Here is a 21,844-nt window from a genome sequence, read left to right as displayed (position 1 = left end):
CTGAAGGCACAGAGGGGGGCGCTGACACACAGACCTGCTTCTGTTTGCATGGCATTAAATGAGGGACTATTTTAAATCTTCATAATACACAGAAACATCACACTCTAAAGTATTGCTCTTATCCAGGCATTGTGTACTTGTTAGACCTGACAGGCTTTGGAGTGGTCTTCCCCCAGCCTTTCGCCTTCTCTTGCTGAAATTTGTTTGTGTTGGATTTAAGACTCTGTGCACTGTGTACCAGTGCTACCCAATGCTACAGTACAGGTGCTCAGTCCTTTAAACACTGCTAAATTTGTTACACCCAATTGGAACATTTAATTTACTCATAAGTCCCCAGTAAAGTGGTACTACATGTACAGAAGACATGTAAATCAAATGATACTAGTCGGTTTGCCATTACAAATTAATGGGGTAACGCATACTAGTCCATGGACCTGGGTAATGCTCGGTATTGAAAACAATGGTAATAGACTAATTGCCTTAGGAAGGTATTCATTAAATCAAAATCTATGAACATGATACACATAGAACTCAAGTTACATCATAAGTGTACCCTACTAGTTTCTCAATTCAATTAAGTATATCCTCAAAAAGACACACAAGCACCATAAATAGCTTCAATAGTGACTGTTTAATCTCACAGTTATTTTAACAGATCACTGTAGGAAATGTTACAAAACAGAAAAGAGGGTTGCTCCAGGGGTAGTGTGGAAAAAAGATTGCGCTTGTGAGGATAGAACAGATGTGTAGAGAGGGAAATCAGAGAGTAGTTAAAACAATGAATTACACATAGTAATGTTCTTAGTAAACTGGTCGTAGTTTCCAGTAGCACCAGTTGTACAATGAGGCCTGTCTCTCAAGGATTCAAAAGTACTTTTCTGGTTCTTGATGTTGTACAGAGTATAATCTTCTGTAAAGAGGTAAGGATGGGGTGAAGTAGGTTACAGGTCCACTAGGGGAAAGTGTTGACATTTCAACCCAGGCGCATAGAGAGTGGGTTTTTTTCAGGACAGCAGTGTCGATTGAATCCTAGCCCTTGACTGGAGGAGTACAGCACTGATCACCGGGACTGCGCTATGGTGGCTTACTAAGATGCCTTAATCCACCAGTGTTAGTATTCAATCGACACTGCTGTCCTGAAAACTGCACGTTGTATTTCAATACCTATTCTAATTCACTGCTACAATCATGCGTACCGCCACCTAAGGGGCTGTAACCCTGACCTTGCCTTGATACTGTCAGGATTTGCATTGCGTAAGCACCTGCCTAGCTCTTAAATTACATATCCCAGAAGGCAAAGGGAAGAGGAAGCCAGCATCTTCACTGTGAAAGGAAATAAGGAGTCATGTAAACAGAGTGCTCCAGAACTGGCGTGGACTAGGCAAAGGCCCCTCTGCCCTCAGAGGACAAAGGATTTTGGAGTATAAGTATTGGGACCCTGATCCCAAGAATTTAGATCACTTTTGGACTTCAAGAAGAAACCTTTGCTGAGGAGAGGAACCTGAAGAAACTGAGGAGAGACTATCCCTAAGCCGAAGTGCTGCTTGGGGGATTGGCCTGCAGTGGTTGCCTGACTGCCAAAGAAAGGAGAAAGGACTTTGTCTGCACTTTGTTCAACTTGTGAAGGATCTCCAATGGCTTGAGAAAAGAGCTTGCCTCCTGCTGAAGTCTCAGGGACAACAGTCTTCAACCCCCAGCTCCCCAGAGTTCTTTGGAAGTGCCTGCTGCTATTTTGGGCCTTCTGAGGGACTGCGTGTCGCAAAGAGCTGGAAGTGGGACTCAAGAGGAAGAAGCGTGTCGCCATCGCTGCTGCTGCCGTCGCATCTTGGATGTTGCCACTGTAGCTGTCGTATTGCACTGCATCAAGAGAAGTGTCTCGCAACGAAGAGGAAGCGTGTCGCCATCGCTGCTGCTGCCATTGCATCGGGGATGGCGCCGCTGTAGCTGTCATATTGCACCGCATCGAGAGAAGCATCTCACAACAAAGAGGAAGCGTGTCGCTGTCGCTGCCGTCGCATCGTGGATGTCGCCGCTGTAGTTAATGCATTGCACCGCATCAAGAAAAGAGCCTTGCATCCACAGAGCAGCATGTCGCCATCGGAATTGCAGTCATCGCATCACGGAACAATGGTTTCGCTGCTGCAATTGTCGCATTGAGCAGAAGCGTCTCGCAACGTCAGAGAAGACTGTCGCCGCCAAAGCCGCTGTTGTCACATCACGAAACAAGGGTGTCGCCGCAGCAGCTGAGGCATCGAGTTGAGACTTCTCACATCATCAGAGAAGTGTGGCACATCAGGAAGAACTTGACGTCTTGATTTCTTTGCACCAGATCTTGCCGCATTTACATCTTTGCAACACTTTCGTTGCCCTGCTTGTCGCATCTTAAGGTATATTGATTCAAAGTGTTGCATTTTAAGAACTAAAGAGAACTGAGCTAAAACTTCCATCTTAAGTACAGTATTGTGGATTTTTCCCGTTTGCGGTATTGTGATAAGTATGTATAAAGAATACTTATTTTTGATATAAAACCTGTGTGGTGTCCATCTGTAGAGTTATCACTTGATTACGGTATGTGTTCACAAATGCTTACACACTGCCTCTGAGATAAGCCTGTCTGCTCGTGCCAAGCTACCAAGGGAGTAAGTAGGGGTCATTTTAGGAGTGTACCCCCTTACCCTAACTGGAGGCAAGGGTCCCTATTTGTCACAAGTGCCTACCTGTGCCAACTAGAGACCCCCAGATACAACACCATCCATTTAATTCCACTGATCATTTATTTCCTTTGGGTTTGAGGAGATATTTTACGAAACTAAGCTCAATTGTTCGGGAATTAATGCCCAAGAAGCAGTTTATTCAGAAATGAGGAACTGGTTGATTTTCTGAGAATACTTGCTTGATGTATACATTGATGGATAAGGTACATATATCCCATTAGTGAGACCAAATGAGAGTAGTCATAATTAAGTATGTATTTTTGATTCCTGTTGTTTTGTCTTATAGGTTCTCCTCCCTGCTGTCCCCAACCTTTTCTTTCCCTCACTTGATCACCCTAATACTCCGTAACTTTTCAGTTGGAGTCTTGGGATATCAAGGGGTAGACCCATTATTGCATCATCCAGATCCTGAGAAGTACATAAATCTGACAGAAATAGGCACACAAGATAAAATACTTCTCCCAGTCTGGTTGTGGCAATATATGGCATCCATGGATGATGGGGTTCAGGCAGCTGCTTTGTGAGATAGGGTGGATAAGTTAACTGGAAACCCTTTTGATGTATTGTCACTATTAACCCTCAAATACAAGTCAAGGTTCCCCCACCTATCCCGTTAGCGAGCCCCGAAAGGTATGCCGGAGACCCACAAAAGATACTGGTATTTCTAACTCAGTTAATGCTTCATTTCTCCTGTAAACCCTCATCATTTCTGAATAATCATTCCAGGGTAGCATTCGCGATCTCATATCTGATGCTGCCAATTGGGTTGTTCCATTGGCACCGACATGGCAGAGAGGAGGCCTGTGGCATCAGGTGGCAACACGCAGCTAAAGACAAAGAGACACAGGGGTCACAATGTGTGACCGTCCCACACACAGACATCACAACTCAGATATTGACACCAACTCACACACACGCACGTGCATCATCTCACACCAGCACACTAGCACACACATACACACTAAGTGGGAGAACACACTGACACACACAGGTGCCACTTCTCACACGAACACCCCAGACCAGGGACACATACATTGACGCCAGCACACACATACACACTCAATGAGAGAATACACTGACACACAACACAGGCCCCACTTCTCACACGAACACCACAGACCAGAGACACATACATTGGCACCAACACAAACATGCTCTCTATCTCACATACGCACTCAAAAACACCCTGGCAGAAAAACAGATTGGCCAGTCAGCTGCTGTATACAAGCAGCTGTGTCTCAGAGAGACAGACGGAAGGGGAAACAAATAGTGCTTCCCCAGCAAATTAAGGCACTGGTGTAACGCTGCGGGTAAAAGATCCAATCCCGCAGGGCGTAGATAAAAGGAGACAGGGTGGCAACAATAAGGGAGTGACATGCCTGCAGTGCAATGATTGCACTGCCTTTGGTATAATTCGTGACGCAAAACAAAGCGCATGAATCAAAAGTTAAGGCGGAGCTGGGACGAGGCTTCTGGAATCATATCAATTCCAAGAAGCCTCGTATGACGAGGCAGCGCATGCGCTGACTTCGTCAGGCCGAGACCTAACAACCTGGAGCACAGCAGCTTCGCTTCCACCTGACAGTCTACCCTTCCAGATGGAATTACTGGAAACAAACAATGCAGGTAAAATAAAAACTCAAAGAAACAGTCTGAAAGCAACACATAAATACAATTTTAAGATCTGCAGGTCCTAAACTAAGATGGTGCCAACTGGGACAGGAGCCAGGTAACTTCTTGTGCCTAGTGCGCTGCAAGGAAATTAGACACAAGCTCTGCAGAAGGAGAATACAGGCATATCAGTACACCTAGTGAGGTAACATTGGCAGTGTCTGCACAGTTATCATGTTTAAATAGCTCGCCTAGAAAAGGGCATGGCTAAGGCCTGTCCGACCCGAATCAAGGGGGGCCAAACTAAAACAAACTGGAGCTCAGCAGCTCCGCTCCTACCTGGTAGCCCATGCTCCTTGATGGATTTACTGGAAACAAATGACACAAGTAAAATAAAAACACAAAGGAACAAGGAAAAAGTAACACATAAATAACATTTAATAACTGGCAGGGCCCCACGGTCTACAGGGTAGGAGATTGGCGCCATGGGAAACTTGCCTGAGCCTGATGGATGGCAAGTTGGAGGTAGACCCTCCAGTGAGGAGTTCTGCAGGGTTCAGCAAGAGTGCCAGCTCTAGAAAGCTTGAGGCGGCAAGCTGAGGCCCAGGCAACAAATAATACCTCTGGAGAGCACGGTATCTATTGGAAAGATGGCCTCCTATTCAGAGAGCCTAAGGTTCGTGGACCTGGGGGAGCCTGTGCGCTGGTTGTCCCATAGTGTTACAGGGCTTTCCTACTGGGCTTGGCTCATGACATGACATAACCCTGGTAGGACATCTCATCGACGAACAAATCTTCAAGGGGCTTGCCCCCCACTTCTATTAGACCTGGATGAAAACAGCCTCAGACACGTTCTGCAGGTCCTGTCCCACCTGCCAGGCCAGCGGAAAAACACAGAAAAAGCTTAAGGCTCTCCTAAATCTTTTACCTGTCATTAGCACCCTCTTTTAAATATTGGGCATCAACATTGTTGATACCTTGGACCCCAAGACAGTCTTAGGTAATAGGTTTATCCTGGTCTTGTTGGACCAAGCCACATGGTACCCAAAGTCCATGCTTTTGCGGTTGGTGACTGCACCTGCTGTTGCCAGGGCCTCTTGCCATGGCCCTGATGGAGATTTTTACCCCTATGAAGTCCTCCAAAGAAGTTGTGTCTGACCGAATATATATCTGCATGTCAGTGTACATGAAGTCCGTGTGCGATGAGTGTGGGATAACTTACAAGTTCTCCACACCCTACCACCCTCAAAACAAATGGCTTGTTGAGAGATTAAACAAGACCCTGAAAGTCCTGCTAATGGGCATGCCTGAGCCCATGAGGTGGAACTGGGGCATCCTCTTGACATGCTTGCTGTGCACCTACAGTGAGGTGCCACAAAAAGCGGTTTCGTTTAGCCCATTTTAACTACTGTATGGACACCCTGTTAGGGGACCTCGTAGCCTTGTGAGGGAGGGGTAGGAGCAAGCTCTCAGGAAACCCCCTCAGGATGTAGTCAGTACTTTTGGAAAAAGGCTAAAGACAATCCTTCCTTGTGCCCGCTCCCCCTGCAACAGTTCTCCTGTCCAGCTTGCTCGCAGCCTGCATCATCTGCTGCCTTAGGTTTGTCCCTCCTTTGCTCATTGTTTGTTCGTTTTCTGCCTTCGTTTCAACTCGCTTACTGCTTGTTTTTCTGTCTTTTTCTGCCCTCTATTTCTGTTTCTCTGTGCTAGTTCTGCTCATTATTTTGCCTATTTTTGATAATTTCGGACCTCTATTTCGCCTCTTTCTGCTTATTTCTGACCTTTATTTTTCCTCTATCTGCTCATTTCTGACCTTTATTTTGCAACTTTCTACTCAATTCTGTCCATTATTTTTCCTCTTTCTGCTTGTTGCTGACCTTTACCTTTTCCTCTTTCTGCTCATTTCTTCCCTCTTCCTGCCGTTTCTCTCCTCTGGCCATATCCCTCCTCCCACCACCCTGCGCCACACCCTCTCCCCAGAACTGACTTAATGGAGGCTACAGTGTGACCCCGTTAAGCAAGTCCTCATGCCAGCTCCCCCTAGAACAGTTCTCCTGCCTCCTCTGCTTGTTTTCTGTTTTATATTCTGCTCGCTTTCTGTTAATTTTCTGCCCACTTCTGCCCTCTATTTTTGCCTCTGTCTGCTCGTTCTGCCCATTATTCTTCCTCTGTTCGTTTCTGACCTTTGTTATGCCTCTTCTGCTCATTTCTGACTTTTAGTATGTTTCTTTCTGCTCTTTTCTGACCTTTATTTTTCCTCTTTCTGCTCAGTTTTGCCTGTTATTTTGACTCTTTCTGCTTGTTATTTACCTTTATTTTTCCTCTTTCTGCTCGCTTTTTTTTCCTTTATTTTTCCCCTGCTGCTCATTTTTGCCCTTTATTTTTCCTTTTCTGCTCATTCTGACCTGTCTCTTCGTGGGAGTGGTCACAGCCACAGTGCTGACCCACTTTAAAAAGGGTCTGAAGTCTCACCTTTTTCCTAGGGCTGTCTGATCCTCCTCTGCTTGTATTGCGATTTTGGAGTCAAAGTGCCAGGATACCCTTTGGGTGACAGTACGCGCTATATAAGTATGCTATACATACATACATACAAATGCTGATTGATGGATTGAATCTTGAGGCCAGTCAATAAGAAAATAAAAAAGAAGCCTGACCAGGCTTACCCCCACTCTGGTGGGGGTTAAGCCTGGCCAGAAGGTATGCGTCATGGAGCCTATAGAGGCAAGAGCTCTCCAAGATGGTTGGACAGGCCCATATGGGGTGAAGGAGTGGAAGCGGGATGCCACCTACATGGTCATTCCATTCTGCACCACCTCACTCTAAGCCACTCTGCTTCTTACAGCTCCACACCAGCATGCCAACGTGAATCTCCAGAAACAACGGTCTACATTGACTGATTGGATCTTTGTGCTACAGCAGCGACTGTCCGCGATGATCTCCCTGCACCTCGTGGCCCCCTCCACTCTTCGCGCTAGACTTTGAAGGTAACTATTTCAGTGAGGCTAACATGGCCCCTGTATCCGAACCACGCTCCAATATGGTTGGCCTGAACTTGTGACTTTCACCTAGCCTCTCACAACCATGTAGCCCCAGGAGGCACCTTGTGCTTTTAGGCGCTTTACTTACCTGAAATCTTTAAAAGTTCATATCTCTAGTTTTACTGATTGCATTTTTGTAATTTTGGTCTCAAATAAGTGAATACATTTCACTCAATTTTTCTAAAGTGGTTTGTGATTTTACTTGTGTTGTGTTCTCACTTTATTACTGTTTGAAGTGCTGCATAAATACCTTACTCATTGCCTTGAATTTAAGCCTGAGTACTTTTGTGCCGTGCTACCACAGGGTTAAGCACACATAAATTTGAGGTTTGCTTGTTTTTCACCCTAACAAGAATTGTGGTCCTTGCTTGAGTAGGGTTTCACCCCCTCATCAAGTAACCCAATTTCCTACAGTTTATATATGTTTCCTCTCAATACAAGTTTATGGAACCTAATCATATGACACACACGTGTTACTTTCAGTTAGCATTTTTAATTAGCAGCTGCAGGATCTTCTCCTGGAGAAAGTGCAAGATGTCCTTGGGGAGAAGATATCATCTGTGAATGCAATAGCCAGTTCGTTATTCTCTTAAAAACCGCTTCCAGTTGCCTACACTGAAAATGAGGTTACGCTTTTGCAGAAATGTGCAAACGTACTACAATAAAATGGCTTCTGCTCCACTAAAGCCATGAAACCGAGTAAGAAAAATTGTGGTTAAAGGATACTTCAGATCAATAAGGAAGGACATTCATATTGTATTATAAAATATATCGATACACACAATGGTATGCAGATGTATCTATTAAAAAACAATAACGTTGGGGCGTGGCCAAGGCGGCAAGCATGGCGGACGCGGCTTATGTGAGCTCCGTCCCGCCGGCGAAATATCCTTGTATAATCTCCTGCATCGCCCCGACCTGCGGACTCCCTGACCGAGCCCTGCTTTGCTGCGGCGGGGAGTGTGCTCCGGTGCCACCTTGAGCGCACTCCGAGCGGCCATTCCGACAACACCTCCCCTGAAGCGGTGAGGCCTACGCCGCGCGCCGGGACCTCGAGTTAAGTGAGGTCCGGCCGGAAGTGCAACGGCGCTGGGAGCGGCCGCAAGACCTGGGCCGGCTCTCCGAGACCGGGAGTGACAGCGGCAGTAGCAGACAGATACTCGACCAGGCCTGGCATTCCCTGTCATCGATGGTGGAGGGAGTCCTCCGGCAGCAGCATTGTGAGCACGCAGGACGTGCACTTCCACAGAGCGGGCCCTGACGCAGTGAGGCCTACGCCGCGTGCCGGGACCCTGAGTTTCGTGGGGTCCGGCCGGAAGTGCGGCGGTGCTTGGGTCGACTGCTGATCCTGGACCGGCACCCGACGTCTGTGGGAGAAACCGGGGGCTGCGGAGGTATCCTGGAGCTGGCCCGGAGCTCAATCACCGGAGTCTGAGGGTGAGTGACTGCTGGGAACCGGACGGCACTAAAGGGGGGGGGATACCATCAATGGCGAGGTGCACCCATTCGGCGGCCGGATCGGACCGCGGGAGTCCTGCGCCCCCCCCCCCCCCGCCACCACCGGCCACTACGTGACTGCTCATAGAAGGGAGCACCTGAAGGCGCGCTCATTGGGGCTGGAGGGTGATATTCCTGGCGCCCAGACCTGACTTGTGCTGCAGTGCTTAACGAAGACCGGAGTACAGATCAGCCAGGGTCCCGGGGGAGCGAGTAGGCCTTGGTGACCCTGTTGTGGGGCCCTCCGCAGGACACAAGTTCATCGGAACCTCCGACTAGTTGTGCGCACTGGGGACTCGTCGCTGGGCTCGGTGCCCTGAGGGGGTACAGCACACTGCTTGGCCACACTGCTGTCCAGGGAGTCCCTTCTGCGTTCCCCCGGTGCCCGGCCGGGGCGCGACAGATCCTTCCGGAGGCTCCGAACCGGAGGAATACGGGCGCCTATCGGCGGCTGGGGTGCCCTGGTGACACGGACCCTCATTCAAGATGACGCGGGGCGGCAACAGCGGAGGCGCTACCAAACAAGGCCCTATAGATAAATTTACAGGGCCAAGTGGTGGGGCCGGGGCGTCTGGAAGCCAGCCGGGACCCGGGATGAACCCGGACAACGTGGCCTTACTGGCGGCGATAACGCAGTCCAGAGACGCCCTGGACGCAAAAATTGGGGCAGTTGGGGCAGACGTCACGCTGCTCCGTCAAGATCTACGCAACGCAGTGGCCCGCATAACCGAAACAGAAGCCAGAATCACGGAAGTGGAGGATGATTAGGCTTTCCTGTTTTCAGTTTCTATTTTTGGTAAATTCTGGTGGTGTTTTGTCAGTGTTTTCCAGTGATTTCAATACCTTAAAAAAACAGTGCTTTTCAGTGGTTACTCATTTTCGCGCCATAAAAATCAATGGAAACGGTGTTTTACCAGTGTTTATGGAACGCTTTGCTTTTATTATTGCTGGCTTTCTTCATTGATGCATGGTATATGACAGTGTACGTACAGTACAGTGTATATGAGGGCCAAATACATTTTTACAAGTCAAATGTATTGTAGTACACCTTACAATATTTATTCAGTGATTCTTTGGTCATTCGCGCTCTCTCTTTCCTTCCCATGTATATTTTATTTGTGAAAAGTCCCTCTCGACATTGGCACTTGTGACTGGCAACGCCAAAACAGCCAGTACACAATTTGCCAACTCTGGCCACTAACGTAGCTTTCCATGCCAACCAATTGGTGAAATTGAAGAACACATCTTTGCGGCATAGCATAAGAATCCATTTTGTGCTTTTTTTAAAATTGGTTCTGGATATATCTTGTAATGTGTTCTTAGCTTTAATGTTTTTGGGTACTGCTAGAACGTATCGCATGTTTCGCTGGACAGTAGCTTCATGCTTTTGCCAAAGATACCAGGATTCCAGTAGAGTTTTCTCAGTGAACTAAAATACTGTCTCTGTCACTCAGTGGTAGCTAGTGATGTTTGAAAGTAATGGGGTGTAACAGTCATCTTCAACTTTCAATGAATGAGCAAAGTGAGTGACACCAACTGACCGAAGGGATTTTGAAGATGAAGGATATTGTCTCCTCATGAACTAGGCATACAAATGTATGCAGACGGGCTTTACATTATTATCGTTAACTCACAACATAATTCTGAATTGGTGGGGACTTACTTTTTGTTTTCATTTTACATAATTGCTTCAGCACTAGCAAGATTTTTTCAGATTTGCGCTTTTTGTTTGTCAGACAATGATGATGGAGTTCAACTGAGTACCCAGATCATAGTGACTAGGGTAGCGGTTATGTCATGAAATCATTGTGTGTGCGCTAAGATGAAGCAATCGTTATATAAGTCTTGTGGGAGCAGTTTACACTGAAATACACCAAATGCTGCTTTAGTTACAAAAAAAGCTGTGCCTTTCCATTCATACGCACATGGGTTAGTGCCATCTATAACCAGAAAAAAATTCCCATTTCTTTTGAGATGGGCAGTGGCGCAACTAGACCCAAATTTCGAGGAGGTTGTGGGCTAATAAAAATGTCGGGGGGTTGGGGTTGGTAATTCTTCCAGCAATCTGCAGAGTGAAGTTACAGGGTCAGAAGAGGTTGCAATGCAACTGGTGCTCATGTAAAGCGCTCTGATATCTCTGGCTCTTGTTGTCGCTATATAAAACACTGCCCCCTGAAGATTTTATATTAATACATGCCAGATTTTCATGATAGCTAAGTAGCAAAAATTCACACACCAATTATAACTGGAATTCCGTAACATGGTCAGTACAGTACAGAAAATCTGGCACTGATTTGTTACTACTGGGCCTGCCTTGGGTTAGAAGAACTTGCTGGGGCTCTCCCGTCATTTAACCATGAAAAACCTTAAGCTACCATAGGATGCCCTGCAGGCCCTTGAGCCCGGTACAGTGCCTGCTAGAGGGGTTCCGTGACATACTGGGGTGCCAGAAATCATCAATGCGGCACAGAGCAACCCATGTCAGCACTCCTGCTAACAAGAGGTGACCAGATCCATGTGCGTCCTCCAGTCCCCGCCTACACAGAGCACTTCCTGGCTCTGTAAGGCCATCTGTTTTACTCCCAGTGTTTTTGTGCATTTTATTTCAAAGGCCAAACAGGACAAACTGAGTGATTTGACCCATACAGACACAAAAGGCCGTAGACAGACAGATCGAGTGCACCAAGAAACTCGAGGCGCAACTAGTGTCAAAAATAGGGGGGGGGGGGCGGCTAAGAAAACATTTCGGGGGGGGGGGGGGGGGGGCTAATTCTCCAAACAATTGGCAGAGTGAAGTTGCAGGGGCTCCACGAAGGGGTGAAAGAACAACAAGGCCTCGTTAACTAAATGGTCTTTTAAAGACCTGTGAAGTGCTTGGGTGCAGTAAGACAGATGCCAGACCACAACAGCTCCTCTCCCCCCCACGTGAGCCAGGCAGTGGGCCTGGTGTTGCGCTGGCCCTAGGGGTGTCCAATGTCAGAAGAGGTTGTAACGCAACTTGCTGGTGCTCATGTAAAGCGCTCTGATACCTTTGGTTCACTTTTTTGGGGAGACTCCGGCAATATTCTCAAATATTCCCGATTTTGAATGAATGAAATAGCTGGATAGTGTTGTTTTTTGCGTTTCAAATTAAAGAATTCTTTGAATTCAGTGAAAACACGGCATTCAGTGAAATCTCAATGTAAAATGACCCCAGAAGAAAGAAAACCACAGGTGCCGAATCAGTTAACAGCACTAAACCAAGAAGTCACCCCGGCGATGAGCCGCCTGGAAAAGACTCTTCATCTTTGAGGGTATGGGCCATTACATTAATAGGTGCAAAGTAATAATTTAAAGATTTGCCTGTCCCAGGGCAGCTTTCTTAGTGCAAATCCATCTACCTCTTCATTCAGAAAAGCAATTTCTGCGGGATTACGTGTTTTAAAATCACAACCAATAGTAAGTCTAAACAGTTAATGTCAGAGCGGCGCATTCTCCTCTGGGAGGTTTTATCTAATAATAGGGCAAAGAGTGCGGTGTTTAGAGAGGGGCCTGGAGAGCCCAGCCTGTGTTTAGCCAGGTAGTTTGCATGACAATTTCACCTGTGGGTGGTTTGGGGATTAACCTGAGTGTGAATTGTAAAGGGACCCCCGGCACTCATCCGTCTGCCTTGCCTCATGCTGGGAGCAGGAATGAGGAACTGCGTGATTTAATCAGGAATGCTAATGAAAGAATTCCGAGGAGCAACCAGCTCACAGCGGCAATGCTTTCACGAAGAATGTATTTCTGCGGCATCCGTCCCTGAAGCCTGTTTGGCTGCTTCGCTATCAGAGATTCATTTATTTTTTATTATTGCCCCATAGGGTGGAGCGGGCTGCAGCACACCAGGCTCTGGTTCCGGGGGACAGAAGGGGCCCGTCACCACTGAGTCCGTATGTGGCCCTGCACATGCAGCGCAGCGGGTTGTGTGCTGGCTGCATGGTGTGTACATTAGTTCGCCTCACCCTTGCACCGAGGGGAGCTGGGGGCTCGGCGTGCAGCTCGTGCGTGCCCCACTCCTTTGTTCCTCTGGGTGCAGCAGTTATTGCCCGCGCCCCACACTTCTCAGGCAGAAAACACCCGACCCTTCTCGCCACAGACGCGCCTGGTATGCCCCTGGCCCTGTGCTGCTCACACTGTGTGGCGCGGCTGTCATGGCCCTCTCTTCAGAGGCTTGACATGTGGTGACCATGCTGCGTGGGGTTACAGCCAGGCCTCCACTCCACATGCATGCATGGCTGGCTGTGTGTCTGTCCCTTAGAGTGTCGCTGCCGCCGCCCACCAGACTTCCCTAACTGCCATGACCTCCCCAGATCTGTTTAACAGCTACGATCCCCCGCTCTACAATTACTTGACACCGTGACCCCCTCGCCCAGGGGTGGGACCCACAGTGTTTACATTGCCGTGCCTGGGGTTCACGCTTCCTGGCGTGGGACGTCCTTGACACCCTCTCACGGGTATCTCCTGTGCTGCCCGCTCTCGGGGCACGAACAGTCGCAGCCCTCTCTCCTCACACCATGCATATTCTGCCTGCCCCTTGCTGTCACACATACTGCCACTTGTCACATTTTGCCACTCGTCCTGTGTTAACCGTGGTTTGACGCCTACCCTGCGCTGCTCGAGCTCACGGGTCTCCCCCTTTCCACCTACCCATCTCCAAAGGGCCTGACAGTTCACGTGCTGCTATTTGTGTTTACCACTTGCCTATATTCCCACTAAGAGCGTAATCCCATGACAGGTGAGAGAGCGCAAACTGACCTAAATGTATGAGTGCATCACACTTACCTGTAGTAAGCACAAATCATGAGGAGAAATGCCATGAGTGCTAATAGTATCTGCAATTATATTCTGAATGTATAGCTAATGTAGAGATTTAAGTAGAAGTGGAACTAATACAGAAATGTGTGACACTATATGATTTTATTAGATGTGATTATTCCTGAATCCATGTCGTGTAGCTGTTAAAATGTAAGATGGCATGTGGTTAAACGCAGAATGTGGTAGGCCTCAGGGCCAGTGCTAGAAGGGAAGGGGAAGGAGTTTCTTTTCACGACATAGATTGTACTAATGTTTTGGTCATTGCATTAATTGGCCATGATTTATAGATGTGTTTACTGAATAATAGAATAAGAGTATTAACATGCTTTAATTAATGAAGAAGTTGAATGCTATAATCATTATGAGAAATATTGTAGGTCTGAAATGTTTTAACGTTGGTTTACACGTACATGTCTGGGCCAAGAAATGTTGCGAACCTTTTTGGAAGTCTATGAGAGTTGGGATCTTGGCTGCAGATGTCTGTCTGCAAGAGAAAAGGGGGAATCCAATTATAAATAAAATGAATAGAGGTCTGTTCAGGAGACGGCCCAGACATGGAGGAGGGTTCCGGAATGTTTAAGGGGTATCAGCGGGCCGGAGAAGAGTCTGAGAAGCAAGGTCAACTCCAACGTATGAGGCCCAATACAAAGCAGCATGGAAAAAGCCAGAAGCTACACCACGTGAGGGGCGTCTCACGAGGGGCGTCTCAAATGTTGTTGACTGTTTTGTATTAGGGACAGCACCCCTGGGTGGAGTTAGAGCAGATGCCTGAGGACCCTTTAGAGAGCGGATGGGTAGGCAGAGAGGGGTCATGACTGGAGAACTATAGGTTTTCACCAAGAGACTAAGAGTGAGTGACTTCCCTTGGGGGTCATTCACTGCTGACACCTTTGTTAGGTTGGGATTTGGTTAAGTAGGGATACCATCTAGAGCAGGGTAGGGACAGCCTAACCTGTGCGTTTTTCCTCCAACTTAAATGAAGGAGAGATCTCAATATGCGTCAATGCTGATAGCTTTATTATTCTTAGAACTTGTGTTAGTAATTTCCGTTGCTCGTCTGAGGGCTTTCAGAGAGCACATGTATGTAGTTGGACCTGTGTATCTCGTGAATCTCATTCTGAGATGCCTGTATTTGCAGCTTATCCTATCCTTACAATAAACTTTTGAAAGCTAGAAGTTGTTTGTGATCTTTTGGAGCGGGGTCCTTTATTGGGTGAACTAGCTTGGTAACAGAGGCACTTTCTTCCTTCAATGACAGGCAACAAAGGTTCAGTCGACCAGATCGGGGTTTAGATCAATAGTGATAAGGTATCGATCAAAATCTCGCCCTTCCAGTTGGTAGCTATAGAGGATGGTTGCCTTCTTGAGGACGGTGACCTAGGCCAGGTTAGCTTACCCCAAGGCCCCTAGAGATCGATGATCGGAAGAACCGCCCGCCGAAGAACATCCGGATGACGTGAGACAGAAAAAGCAGCAGTATCGGTCGAGAGTGAGTATAAAGGGTCATGCGTGTTAGATTGCGGTGTTTTTGTATTGTATCTATGTTGTAATGTCTGGCGGAGTTGAATGTCTGTAGAGTGACTGTGGAACAGGTTGTGAGCGCGCGCAACCGGTGGAAATCTTAAGTTCAAGGAGAGCTTAAGTGGTTCGGGTGTATCGGACACCCAGAGTAATTGTCAACTGGAGTGAAGGGGGTCATGAGGTACCATTGATCACCCGAAAGACCGAGATAGGGGGAACGTAAGAGTGAGTGCGTGAGTAACGGACGCTGGTCGGAGGTTACTGTGTGTGTAAGCAACCTATCAGAGAGACGATAGACATTTCGTCAGTTGTGTTGACAATTACATATAGACTGTGGACGTACAGTCGAGGGAAGTGACCGCTTGGTCGGAAGTAGTCATTTTTCGGTGTATGAATGGGACGCATGCATGACCGGGAGACGAGTTGAGAAAGGAGGGGTGCTGCTGCGAAGCGGAGAAAAGTGACGTCAGGAAGTGTCGCGCAGTGATTGGCTGACCGGAGAAAGACCGCGCTGTGATAGGCCAGCTAGCAAAGACGTCAGAAAGTGTCGCTCTGTGATTGGCCGACCGGAGAAAGACCGCGCTGCGATAGGCCAAGTTAGCAAAGCCGCGACAGGATTGGTGGATTGTCATCAGGAAGTAAACAGAGTAGCGAGGCTGGATATTGTGCGCATAATTATGAAGTGTTTTAAATGGCTGAGAGCGGCGTTTAAAAAAGAGAAGCGGGGATCGTATGAAGGGGAAGAAGCCCCGCCGGAGGGTACGCCGGCTCGTTACATGGCAGTGAATGTTGGGTTGCATACGATCCTTTGGATATCAGAGTGGAGTAAGATTACGGAAGGAAATGAGGAACTGACGTTCCCGAAGTACGGGACGTTCAGATTAGAGGTGTTACATCGATTAAAATCAGTCATGACCTCAATGAGACCCTTGCCTAGACCGACCCAGTTTGAAGCTCTTGATGCATGGATTAGGGCAGCGCATGAAAAGAATATGAACAGACGACAAGAAAGGGTGAAACGATCGGTAAGGGCAGTGCAGGATGCCAGGTGGGATGCGGATGCTAAAAGATGGAGAGTGCATAACATGGAAGTAAATAAACTGTACCCGGTGTTAGAGGTGCCCGGAAATAAAAGCCCCCTAGAAGAAGATGATGAGAGCGAAACAGAGGACAGCCTGATAAACAGACTATTGACAGACAGGCCACCCCCGTATAATAGAGCAGGGGGGGAGGTCGAGCATAGTGAAAGAGAAAAGGGGGGCAATGCAGGGGAGCATGGACCGCTTCCCAGTTCAGAGTGGGATCCTGAGGCAAAGAAAGAGCTGTCCCAGCCTAGTCAGGTGCAACAGGTAGTCGGGAGGTTTGTGGTACAAAGAGCGCCGGAAACGGAGAGCGCCACATCCTACGCATTACCAGATGCACTACAGGTACCTGTTACCATAGGTCCTATAATATCGATATATGACCAAGAAAGAGCAAGAGGGGAAGAACGGGTACGGAAGGACAGAGAAAGAGCAGGGACGGCAAGGAGGAACGATACGATTAATTCCCCAAGTCAGATGCCGATACCCAGAGAGTGGAGCACCCCGATGCACACAGCAGGGGATCCAGGAGGGGATCCTGGGGGCCCTAGATGGCCAGTGGATCTGAGGGGATCTGGACGAAAATCCTTTCAAGAGCTAAATGAGTACATGAAGAAGTGGGATGAGGCAGTGGAGGCTCACAAGAGCATCATAGCTGCAGAAGCTGAAAGGGAAAGTCAGGACAGCAGAGCTCGGACTCACTGCGGGGCTGGGGAGAGCAACCCGGAGTGGGACGGGAGAGAGAGAGATAGTAGGGGAGTCACCCATTGGGCCCGGAGTGGGGATAGAACAGACCTGGAAAACGGGGGCCCCGGGAGTGGAGGGGTGGCGCGCCCAATACTCAGTGAAGGGGAGAGGAGAGCGCAAGAGTACAGAAACAGCTTTAAGTGTCCACACTGTGTGCCCGGCACCAGAGAACAGAATGGGAGTTGTGAGAGGTCGCACCATAGTCCCTGTGATGACGGAAACGAGCGCAGCCCAGGGAATATGGGGAACCAGGAAGGATCGTATCGGATACTGAGCGATACTAGGCAAAGGGAGAGTAGCGAACAGAGGGAAAATAACAGAGAGGCGTATGGTGAAAGGAGAGAAGCAGGAGAGAGTGGGGGTAACAGGCCCGTGTTCCATCACCTTCCAAGATCGGATGGCCGAGCATGGGACCTGGAGAGATGGGAGCAAGGGAGAGCACTCATTAACTCTCCCGAGCCCAAACGTAGAGCTCGGAGTTGGGATGGTAGGGAGACCAGTGAGCCCCCTTCGAAAGACATATTGCGAGCTGAGATAAAAGCTAAGAGACTCGATGTCGCCAGCTTAAGGTCAGACCTGGATGACATGATAGATGGTACCCTGCCTTTAGAAAGAATAGAAATGTATGAGCAGGATGAAATACTGTATATGGCAAAGGACATCACTCGAAAAGCGAGAGCAATCCATGAGAAGTTAGTCGAACTAGCAGGCAAATATATGGTGGACCTGTCAAGAACCAAAGCATTACAGGGTAACCACAGGCTACATTACACAGATCGAGACCTAGATGAGAGGAGAACGATTGGGCTGAAAACGCACATAAGGGAACTGATCACTGGAATAAGGACATGGAGGGCACTAGATAAGTGGGAAGAGAGGTGGTCCAAGAAAGGGACCGTCAGGAGAAGCACGCTTGGTATGACACCAGGAAGGCTGCAGGGAATAGAAGCATACCCTTTGCGTGAAGTCGCCAATGGGAACTATGTGCATGTCCCTTGGAGTAGGGGAGATTTAGCTGCTTTTACCACCTCCTTCCCCAAATTGCGGGAAAACCCAGTGGAGTGGTACAAGCAAGTCGAGAGATTTGTAAAAATCTCAAAGGTCCTATGGATAGATCTGAACACGCTGTTCGACATTGTAGTACCAGGAGATCTGTGGACAGCATGCAAGGTTAGCGCTGAGTGGCCCACAACGGAGCCGGAGAGAGATGCTAAGACTAATGGGCCGTCCGAGATTGTGATGGCAAAATTCGAGAGAGTGATGACTTGGCTGAAAGAGAAAGTGCCAATGCAAGACATAGATTGGGTCAGAATAGACCGAACCAGACAGGAACCCAAAGAGACCGTCCACGAATATTACGAGAGATTGCTGAAGGCGTTTAAACAGTATAGCGGCCTGGATGTAATGGATCCAAAAGACATAGGGCAATTCGTGTCCAAGTTCGTCCTGGGACTGAGACCGGATATTAGTTTAATGATTCAGCAACACTCGATTTGTTGGCAAAATAAACCCCTAGACGAAATACTGAGGTATGCCAGGTACTGCTGTGATGAGATAGACTCCAAGGCTAAGAAACTAAAAGAAAAGTTGATGGTGGTACAGATGCAGGCAGCAGGAAAGGGGGGACAGCAGCAACAGCAGCAAGGAATAGGTACAGGAGGAAAGAAGCAGTACAGTCAGAACAAGGGCAATGAGGAGAGTTCCACCTTTAGACCCAGATTAGACATAGCTGCCTTGAAGAAAACGACTAGGTGCCACCAGTGTAACGAGGTGGGGCATTGGAAACGCGAGTGTCCCTACAATGTAGAGATAGGAGAACAAGAGATAGAGGAGGAAGAGGTCCAGAGCGCGCCTACAAGAGGGGTGACGCCATACCAGGGAAAGGTGCTCAAAGGGGGGGGGGCTCCTCCCCGAGCCCAGTTCCCGCAACCTCCTCGAGTAGGGACTATGGGTAAGACCTATAGACAGATGCCCCTGTTTGTAGAAGGAGAAGAGTGCTATTATGTGGACCCATTAACCGGACAGATAGTGGAAAGAGAAGACTGCACCCTCGGGGCAGCCTTGGAGGTGGACCAGAGGGGACCCTATGTCGAAGCAGAAGTAGCAGGGTGCCCCACGACATTTCTGGTGGACACAGGAGCCACTAGGTCCACGATCAGATCAGCTGCAGTTCCAGACCTGCCCATGTCTGGAGAGACCATACAAGTGGTGGGGGTCGCAAACAGGAGAATAACCAGCCAATTGACAGAACCGGTACAGGTGAAAATAGGGAAGTACAGCGATGAGCACCAGTTTGTGGTTTGCGATTCAAGTCCTGTGTGTCTGCTAGGGAGAGACCTGTTGTGTAAATTGAATTGTACTATATACTGTACACCTCAGGGAGTGGAGGTATTGACCAATGATGATGACGCAGACTTCAAAGTTGCAAACTCAAGAATATGCGTGGAGCTGTACCCTACTTTGACAGTAGATGAGCTCCCCTGGGACTTGAGAGAGACAGTGGCACCAGAAGTATGGGATTTCACTGGGGAAGAGATAGGATTGGTCAAAGGGGTGGACCCAGTGAAAATTGTAGTGAAACCGCATGCTGAGTTCCCAAGAACACCCCAATATAAATTGACTCCAGAAACGATTGCAGGCATAAAACCCGTGATCGAGTCCATGATTAAACAGGGAATACTGAAAGAAATCGTGGGTAGTCCATGCAACTCCCCGATTATGGGTCTGCAGAAACCAAATGGGAAATTTCGGATAGTGCAGGACCTCCGAAAGATTAATAACATAGTCGTTTCGTGTTGTCCAGTGGTGCCGAATCCATCAGTGATACTGTTTCAGATTCCATTCCAAGCTGAGTGGTTCACTGTGATCGATCTTTGTCAGGCTTTCTTTTCGATCCCTCTGGACGAAGAAAGCCATTTTCTTTTCGCATTTAAGCTGGAAGGTCGCGTCCTAACATGGTGTCGCATTCCTCAGGGGTATACAGAGAGCCCATCGATCTTTAACCAGCTTTTGAAGAAAAATCTTGAAAGTCTAGTGCTGCCCCAGAAGTCAGTTCTGGTCCAGTACATAGACGACCTCCTCGTGGCGTCAGAAACAGAAGAAGCTTGCAGGGAGGACTCCATTGCTTTGTTAAATCACCTAGCTGCCAATGGGCACAAGGTGTCCCCGGGAAAGTTGCAGTACTGCCTGACAGAAGTGCAGTACTTGGGACACAGAATAGAGAAAGGCAAACGAAAGGTTTCACCAGACAGGATAGAGGCGATCATGAAAATGAATGCGCCTAAGACACAGAGAGAGGTCAGGATGTTCCTAGGGATGGTGGGTTATTGCCGACAGTGGATCGCGAACTTTTCACTGAAAGCAAAGCCCTTGCAAAAACTGACGCATAAGGAGGTGAGCGATCCGGTACCATGGGACAAAGACTGTTTGATGGCATTCTTACAGCTGCGAGAGGACCTGTGTCGTGCTCCGGCATTGGGAATGCCTGATTATAATAAACCATTTTTGCTTTACTGTTGTGAGAGAGAAGGTTGCGCGTTGTCTGTGTTAGTCCAAATCCATGGGAATGCCCGTAGACCAGTTGCTTATTTCTCGGCTACTTTAGACCCAGTAGCCGCAGCGTTGCCCGGATGTCTCAAATCCGTTGCTGCAACGGGTGTCAGCATTGAAAGATGTGAAAATATCGTCATGGGGCACCCGTTGGAGGTGTGCGTGCCCCATTCTGTTGAACTGTTGATGACCAGGACCAAAACACAGCATCTGACCAACAGCAGGCTCACGCGCTATGAGCAAGTTATTCTTGCTGCAGAGAATGTGACCCTCAGGAGATGCTCTGTTTTGAACCCTGCCACCTTGATGCCACTCCCAAATGATATCGAGGATGATGATGAATGTACAGACCATGACTGCCTCGATGTGACTGAACTATGCACCAAACCCAGACCCGACATCGTAGATGAGCCACTGACCGACCCAGACGAAATTTTCTTTGTCGATGGCTCATGTGTAAGAGACGAAGTTGGGCAGTTGAGAGCAGCTTACGCTGTTTGTACAATTACTGGAGTTGTGGAAGCTGGGTGCCTGGAAGGAGTACACTCCGCTCAGGTAGCCGAGATTATTGCCTTGACACGTGCTTGCTTGGCAAGCAATCAAATTCGAGTCACCATATACACCGACAGCCAATATGGTTATGGGGTGGTTCATGATTACGGGCAGTTATGGTCTCAAAGAGGGTTCATGACCTCTTCAGGCTCTCCCATTCGCAATGGAGAGTTTGTGCGCCTGTTGTTAGAGGCGTTGCAATGCCCAGCAGGTATCGCAGTTGTAAAGTGCACCGCACATACCAGAAATGAGGACTTCGTTTCGAAAGGCAATAGATATGCTGATGAAGTTGCGCGGTATTGCGCGGAGCAAGGGTACTCTTTCACAGAGGTGGAAGTGGGTGGAATAAATGTAAGGACTGAATTAGCCATGATATTGGAAACTGTTGATACTTGGGATGAACTGTCAAACATGCAAGAAAATGCTCCTGATTTTGAAAAAGAAACATGGGAAAAGGCAGGATGTGTAATGGGTGAGTCCCATTTTTGGGTCTCAGCAGACGGCAGAGCAGTGTTGCCCAATGAGATGGTGAGTCCAATGGCCAGACTCATACATGGTCCCGTACACTTAGGGAGAGATGCTATGCTGAGAGTGTTTAGACAGACCTGGTACAATCCTAAGTTTAGAATAGCAGCAGAAGCAGTGTGCCAGCGTTGTGTGACCTGTCAGCAGCTGAACGTAGGAAAAAGAACACCAG

The 21,844-nt window shown here is 48.2% G+C and overlaps 1 protein-coding gene across 2 annotated transcripts in view; it reads left to right on the top strand.

The window, feature by feature from the left end:
* LOC144824382 (apolipoprotein L3-like) overlaps nucleotides 1-21,844 on the top strand; it is a 233,880-nt gene that overhangs the window by 127,304 nt on the left and 84,732 nt on the right. For both annotated transcript variants that reach the window (XM_078683492.1, XM_078683493.1), the window contains one exon: nucleotides 7,168-7,309. The gene's annotated coding sequence lies outside the window, so the exon portion shown is untranslated. The remainder of the gene's footprint in view (nucleotides 1-7,167; nucleotides 7,310-21,844) is intronic.

The sequence above is a fragment of the Lissotriton helveticus genome, chromosome 3_1 (genome assembly GCF_964261635.1).
Source record: "Lissotriton helveticus chromosome 3_1, aLisHel1.1, whole genome shotgun sequence".
Lineage (NCBI taxonomy): Eukaryota > Metazoa > Chordata > Amphibia > Caudata > Salamandridae > Lissotriton > Lissotriton helveticus.
Note: the sequence above shows the minus strand (reverse complement) of the source record. Positions and strands in the feature narration are given on the sequence as shown.